This window comes from Staurois parvus, unplaced genomic scaffold (genome assembly GCF_062004578.1).
Source record: "Staurois parvus isolate SC_StPar_1 unplaced genomic scaffold, SC_StPar_1.0 ptg000682l, whole genome shotgun sequence".
Lineage (NCBI taxonomy): Eukaryota > Metazoa > Chordata > Amphibia > Anura > Ranidae > Staurois > Staurois parvus.
The window spans coordinates 7,682,640-7,689,755 of NW_028318478.1; positions in this window are offsets into that span (position 1 = coordinate 7,682,640).

The window sequence follows — 7,116 nt, forward strand, 5'->3', positions numbered from 1 at the left end:
TAGTGTGGAAAAGTGAATCATTTGGTTCAGGCTGAATTAATAAAATATATAAAGTTGAAAATACACAGTTCATCTTTTTTCATCAGCCGGTGGGCTCAGATTCCTTCAATCACACAAATAATGTGGATGGAGAAATCCATCCCGCTGAGATTTGGTTTTCTGGCAGTGACACCTGCCACTGTCCGAATATATTGATCAATGGTAGCAGCTGCTGATCGTCCAACAATTTTCCGACATGTCTCTTCTACAGAAGGCAAATTAAATAATTGAATTCTGTTGAATTGGCCGATCTGATTTCGATCAGTGTATGTCCAGTTTAATAGTACTTTAGATATTTGTCTGTGGCACCTCTAAGGTCTTGTTCACGATCTGTGCCCAGTGCATTGCTGTGTTTACCGACACAGAGATGCATGGGTGTTGTGCACATCCCTTTGCTGGCAGTCCCATAGCTGTCTATTAGGATGCAGTGGCTGCACGGATACAGCCTTTGCTCCTAATGTGACATCTGTGCAGATACAGGTGTACAGCCCCGAAAGCACCCTGGGTGCAATCCTGTGACTGTAAAACATGACTCTGCATGGAGTACAGATTAAAATGCCCCACATGAACGAGGCTTAAGTCTAGGTTTACACCACTGCGTGTTGTGATTGATGCGTTTTCTGGCATATTTTGCATTTTTTAACACACATTTTTGACACTTTTTTTTCCGCCAATAGGAAGGTATTGACTTTGATGCGACTTAGGTGGGACTTCGATGTGACTTAGGTTGGGTGCAATTTGGATACAACATTGAATGAGTGCGGCTTTGATGTGACTTTGGATGGGTGTGACTTGGATGCAACTTTGATGCTACTTGAGTGCTAGAGTGTTGCATCAAAGTCACACTACATGAACAGAACTGTCATACTTTTTTTGCTAATAGGAAAGTATGACAGTTCTGTTCATGTCGACTATGATGGAATTTGCATCCAGGTCGCACCCATCCAAAGTCGCATCAGAGTAATTTAAGTCGCGTCAAAGTCGCATCAAAGTTGCAGCCATCCAAAGTTTCAGGATAGACAACGATGCATGCATTTATTTCAAAGAGTAAATATTTGTTTCTTTTTAAACTGATTCACTAATCTCCTAGACTGTAAGCTCCAAGGAGCAGGGCCCTCCTATCCTTCTTGTGTTGAACTGTATTGTTGCTGTATTGTCTCCCGTTATATTGTAAAGCACTGAGCAAACTGTTGGCGCTATATAAATCCTGTATAATAATAATTAGAGATGAGCGAAGTATTCAAAAATTCGATTCGACTGATTCGGCGAATTCGTGGAAAAATTTTGATTCGAGTCGAATATATTCGCTGTGAATTTAACTTAAAAAAGGGTGTTTCTAGGCTTCAGAGAGACTTAATATTAGTGCTGAACACTGTACCTTTAATTTAAATGCCCTTGGAGTCTGCTGGGGAAGAGAAATAATACTGTCAGGCAGTATGACATGCAGATGAGTGCCGTCGATCTTAGAATCACCGCACACTTCACTCATTTGGGCAGTCACGGGGCCAAAACCAGAGTGTGGAGCCACAGTGTGGCGGTGGAGGCAGCAGCAATGGGAGGCCATACAGCACCCTATGACAAAAATGGAAACCACCAGCAGTGTGAGGAGACCTGAAAGTGGCACATGGCAGAGTGTGGCGATAGAGACAGCAGCAATGGGAGGCCGTACAGGGACCCATGACACACTCTGGACCTGGCAGCAGCATGAGGAGGCGGTACAGGGGCCCATGGCAGATTACGGGCCTGGCAGCAGCATGAGGAGTCGGTACGGGGGCCCATGGCAGATTACGGGCCTGGCAGCAGCAATGGGAGGCCGTACAGGGACCCATGACACACTCTGGACCTGGCAGCAGCATGGGGAGGCGGTACAGGGGCCCATGACAGATTACGGGCCTGGCAGCAGCATTTGGAGTCGGTACGGGGGCCCATGACACACTCTGGACCTGGCAGCAGCATGAGGAGGCGGTACAGGGGCGCATGACAGATTACGAGCCTGGCAGCAGCAACTTGGACAGGAGGACGTTCAGTTTCTGCACCGTCTGGTGCGTGCTCGCAAACTGTTGTCTCTTGGAAACGGATTCCAAGAAAGACTGCTGACGGAATCCGTGAAGAGGAGTAGCAGGAGAAGGAGCATCTGAACGAGCGGAATATGCCAACAAGCGACAACAGGGGCCCATGACAGATTACGGGCCTGGCAGCAGCATGAGGAGTCGGTACGGGGGCCCATGGCAGATTAGGGGCCTGGCAGCAGCTATGGGAGGCCCGTAATCTGCCAGCACCCTATGACAAAAAATGGAACCCACCAGCAGTGTGAGGAGACCTGAAAGTGGCACATGGCAGAGTGTGGCGATGGAGACAGCAGCAATGGGAGGCCGTACAGGGACCCATGAGAGACTCTGGACCTGGCAGCAGCATGAGGAGGCGGTATAGGGGCCCATGGCAGATTAGGGGCCTGGCAGCAGCTATGGGAGGCCTGTAATCTGCCAGCACCCTATGACAAAAAATGGAATACACCAGCAGTGTGAGGAGACCTGAAAGTGGCACATGGCAGAGTGTGGCGATGGAGACAGCAGCAATGGGAGGCCGTACAGGGACCCATGAGAGACTCTGGACTTGGCAGCAGCATGAGGAGGCGGTATAGGGGCCCATGTCAGATTAGGGGCCTGGCAGCAGCTATGGGAGGCCCGTAATCTGCCAGCACCCTATGACAAAAAATGGAACACACCAGCAGTGTGAGGAGACCTGAAAGTGGCACATGTTTGGGGCATGATTCATGGCGGATTTAGTCAGTTGTGTCAGGAACTGGTGGTTTGAAATCCAGACTAATCCACGCCTGATTCATTTTCACAAACGTCAGTCTCTCCACACTTTGGGTGGACAGTCGTGTCCTCCGCGGAGTTGCAATACCTCCTGCCGCACTAAACACGCGCTCCGATGCCACGCTACTGGCCGGGCATGACAGCCTTTCAAGGGCAAATTCAGCTAGTTGGGGCCAAAGGTCAAGTTTCGTTGCCCAGTAGTCAAGGGGATTGTCTACCTCGGTTGGCAGGGTGCTGTCCAAGTAGGCCCAAGCCTGTTGTTTGAGGTCCTGCTCCAGGTCCACCTGATGCTGCTGCTGCTGCGGCTGGTTAGTAGTTTCCTCACTGCGCTGGTGAAGAAAGCTACTCATCATCGACTGCAGACTGAGGCAGCCGCTGCTGGTGGAGCTGCCACTGCTCCTACCACCCCACCCCTCCCCTGCTGCCATGGCAGCGGAACGCGAGCGCACAGGGCCCACAGTGTCTGAGGATGGACGTTGGCGCAGACAGGCAGAGACCAGCTGACTACATAGGTGGTTTTTATAGTACGTTATTTTGGCCTCCCTCTCAGCAGGTGTGAAAAAGGCCACCATTTTTGAACGGTAGCGAGGGTCCAACAAGGTGGACAGCCAAAAGTCATCCCTCTGTCTGATGGTTATTATTCGGCTGTCACTACGCAAGCAACCGAGCATGCTATGGGCCATTTGTGCCAAGGAATGCGAGGGACTCCCTGCCTCCATCTCCACAACATACTGCCACGGTGCGTCTGGGTCCTCTGTCTCCTCCTCCTCCTCCTCTACCAGATGCTCCTGCTCCTCCACTCCTGTCCGCTGAGTGGAAAAACCACCCATTTCACTCAATAATTCCTGAGCACCAATGTCCTCCTCTACCTCCTCCTCTTCTTCCTGTCCTGCCCCCACAGGGGTCATGTGGCGTTGAGATCTGTGCGCCACGTCTACCGCACCCTGACCAGCCATTGTTAACAGCATTTGTTCCAGGACGTGCAACAGAGGAATGACGTCGTTCATCCCATAGTCCTGCCGACTCACGAATAGCGTGGCCTCCTCAAAGGGCCTGAGCAAGCGGCAGGTGTCACGCATGAGCTGCCAATGGCTGACATCTAAGTTACACAGGGAGTACCTTTATCCGCTTTTAACATCAGGAAATCGGTGATGGCCTTTCGCTGTTCGTAAAGGCGGTCTAACATATGTAGGGTTGAATTCCACCTTGTTGCAACGTCACAGCATGAGGAGTCGGTACGGGGGCCCATGGCAGATTACGTGCCTGGCAGCAGCAATGGGAGGCCCGTAATCTGCCAGCACCCTATGTCAAAAAATTGAACACACCAGCAGTGTGAGGAGACCTGAAAGTGGCACATGGCAGAGTGTGGCGATGGAGACAGCAGCAATGGGAGGCCGTACAGGGACCCATGAGAGACTCTGGACCTGGCAGCAGCATGAGGAGGCGGTATATAGGGGCCTATGGCAGATTAGGGGCCTGGCAGCAGCTATAGGAGGCCCGTAATCTGCCAGCACCCTATGTCAAAAAATTCTACACACCAGCAGTGTGAGGAGACCTGAAAGTGGCACATGGCAGAGTGTGGCGATGGAGACAGCAGCAATGGGAGGCCGTACAGGGACCCATGACAGACTCTGGACCTGGCAGCAGCATGAGGAGGCGGTATATAGGGGCCTATGGCAGATTAGGGGCCTGGCAGCAGCTATGGGAGGCCCGTAATCTGCCAGCACCCTATGTCAAAAAATTCAACACACCAGCAGTGTGTGAGGAGACCTGAAAGTGGCACATGGCAGAGTGTGGCGATGGAGACAGCAGCAATGGGAGGCCGTACAGGGACCCATGAGAGACTCTGGACCTGGCAGCAGCATGAGGAGGCGGTATATAGGGGCCTATGGCAGATTAGGGGCCTGGCAGCAGCTATAGGAGGCCCGTAATCTGCCAGCACCCTATGTCAAAAAATTCTACACACCAGCAGTGTGAGGAGACCTGAAAGTGGCACATGGCAGAGTGTGGCGATGGAGACAGCAGCAATGGGAGGCCGTACAGGGACCCATGAGAGACTCTGGACCTGGCAGCAGCATGAGGAGGCGGTATATAGGGGCCTATGGCAGATTAGGGGCCTGGCAGCAGCTATAGGAGGCCCGTAATCTGCCAGCACCCTATGTCAAAAAATTCTACACACCAGCAGTGTGAGGAGACCTGAAAGTGGCACATGGCAGAGTGTGGCGATGGAGACAGCAGCAATGGGAGGCCGTACAGGGACCCATGAGAGACTCTGGACCTGGCAGCAGCATGAGGAGGCGGTATATAGGGGCCTATGGCAGATTAGGGGCCTGGCAGCAGCTATAGGAGGCCCATAATCTGCCAGCACCCTATGTCAAAAAATTCAACACACCAGCAGTGTGAGGAGACCTGAAAGTGGCACATGGCATGAGACACTGTGGACCTGGCAGCAGCATGAGGAGGCGGTATATAGGGGCCGTTGGCAGATTAGGGGCCTGGCAGCAGCTATGGGAGGCCCGTAATCTGCCAGCACCCTATGTCAAAAAATTCAACACACCAGCAGTGTGAGGAGACCTGAAAGTGGCACATGGCATGAGAGACTGTGGACCTGGCAGCAGCATGAAGAGGCGGTATAGGGGCCCATGGCAGATTAGGGGCCTGGCAGCAGCTATGGGAGGCCCGTAATCTGCCAGCACCCTATGTCAAAAAATTGAACACACCAGCAGTGTGAGGAGACCTGAAAGTGGCACATGGCAGAGTGTGGCGATGGAGACAGCAGCAATGGGAGGCCGTACAGGGACCCATGAGAGACTCTGGACCTGGCAGCAGCATGAGGAGGCGGTATATAGGGGCCTATGGCAGATTAGGGGCCTGGCAGCAGCTATAGGAGGCCCGTAATCTGCCAGCACCCTATGTCAAAAAATTCTACACACCAGCAGTGTGAGGAGACCTGAAAGTGGCACATGGCAGAGTGTGGCGATGGAGACAGCAGCAATGGGAGGCCGTACAGGGACCCATGACAGACTCTGGACCTGGCAGCAGCATGAGGAGGCGGTATATAGGGGCCTATGGCAGATTAGGGGCCTGGCAGCAGCTATGGGAGGCCCGTAATCTGCCAGCACCCTATGTCAAAAAATTCAACACACCAGCAGTGTGTGAGGAGACTTGAAAGTGGCACATGGCAGAGTGTGGCGATGGAGACAGCAGCAATGGGAGGCCGTACAGGGACCCATGAGAGACTCTGGACCTGGCAGCAGCATGAGGAGGCGGTATATAGGGGCCTATGGCAGATTAGGGGCCTGGCAGCAGCTATAGGAGGCCCGTAATCTGCCAGCACCCTATGTCAAAAAATTCTACACACCAGCAGTGTGAGGAGACCTGAAAGTGGCACATGGCAGAGTGTGGCGATGGAGACAGCAGCAATGGGAGGCCGTACAGGGACCCATGAGAGACTCTGGACCTGGCAGCAGCATGAGGAGGCGGTATATAGGGGCCTATGGCAGATTAGGGGCCTGGCAGCAGCTATAGGAGGCCCGTAATCTGCCAGCACCCTATGTCAAAAAATTCTACACACCAGCAGTGTGAGGAGACCTGAAAGTGGCACATGGCAGAGTGTGGCGATGGAGACAGCAGCAATGGGAGGCCGTACAGGGACCCATGAGAGACTCTGGACCTGGCAGCAGCATGAGGAGGCGGTATATAGGGGCCTATGGCAGATTAGGGGCCTGGCAGCAGCTATAGGAGGCCCATAATCTGCCAGCATCCTATGTCAAAAAATTCAACACACCAGCAGTGTGAGGAGACCTGAAAGTGGCACATGGCATGAGACACTGTGGACCTGGCAGCAGCATGAGGAGGCGGTATATAGGGGCCCATGGCAGATTAGGGGCCTGGCAGCAGCTATGGGAGGCCCGTAATCTGCCAGCACCCTATGTCAAAAAATTCAACACACCAGCAGTGTGTGAGGAGACCTGAAAGTGGCACATGGCAGAGTGTGGCGATGGAGACAGCAGCAATGGGAGGCCGTACAGGGACCCATGAGAGACTCTGGACCTGGCAGCAGCATGAGGAGGCGGTATATAGGGGCCTATGGCAGATTAGGGGCCTGGCAGCAGCTATGGGAGGCCCGCAATCTGCCAGCACCCTATGTCAAAAAATTCAACACACCAGCAGTGTGTGAGGAGACCTGAAAGTGGCACATGGCAGAGTGTGGCGATGGAGACAGCAGCAATGGGAGGCCGTACAGGGACCCATGAGA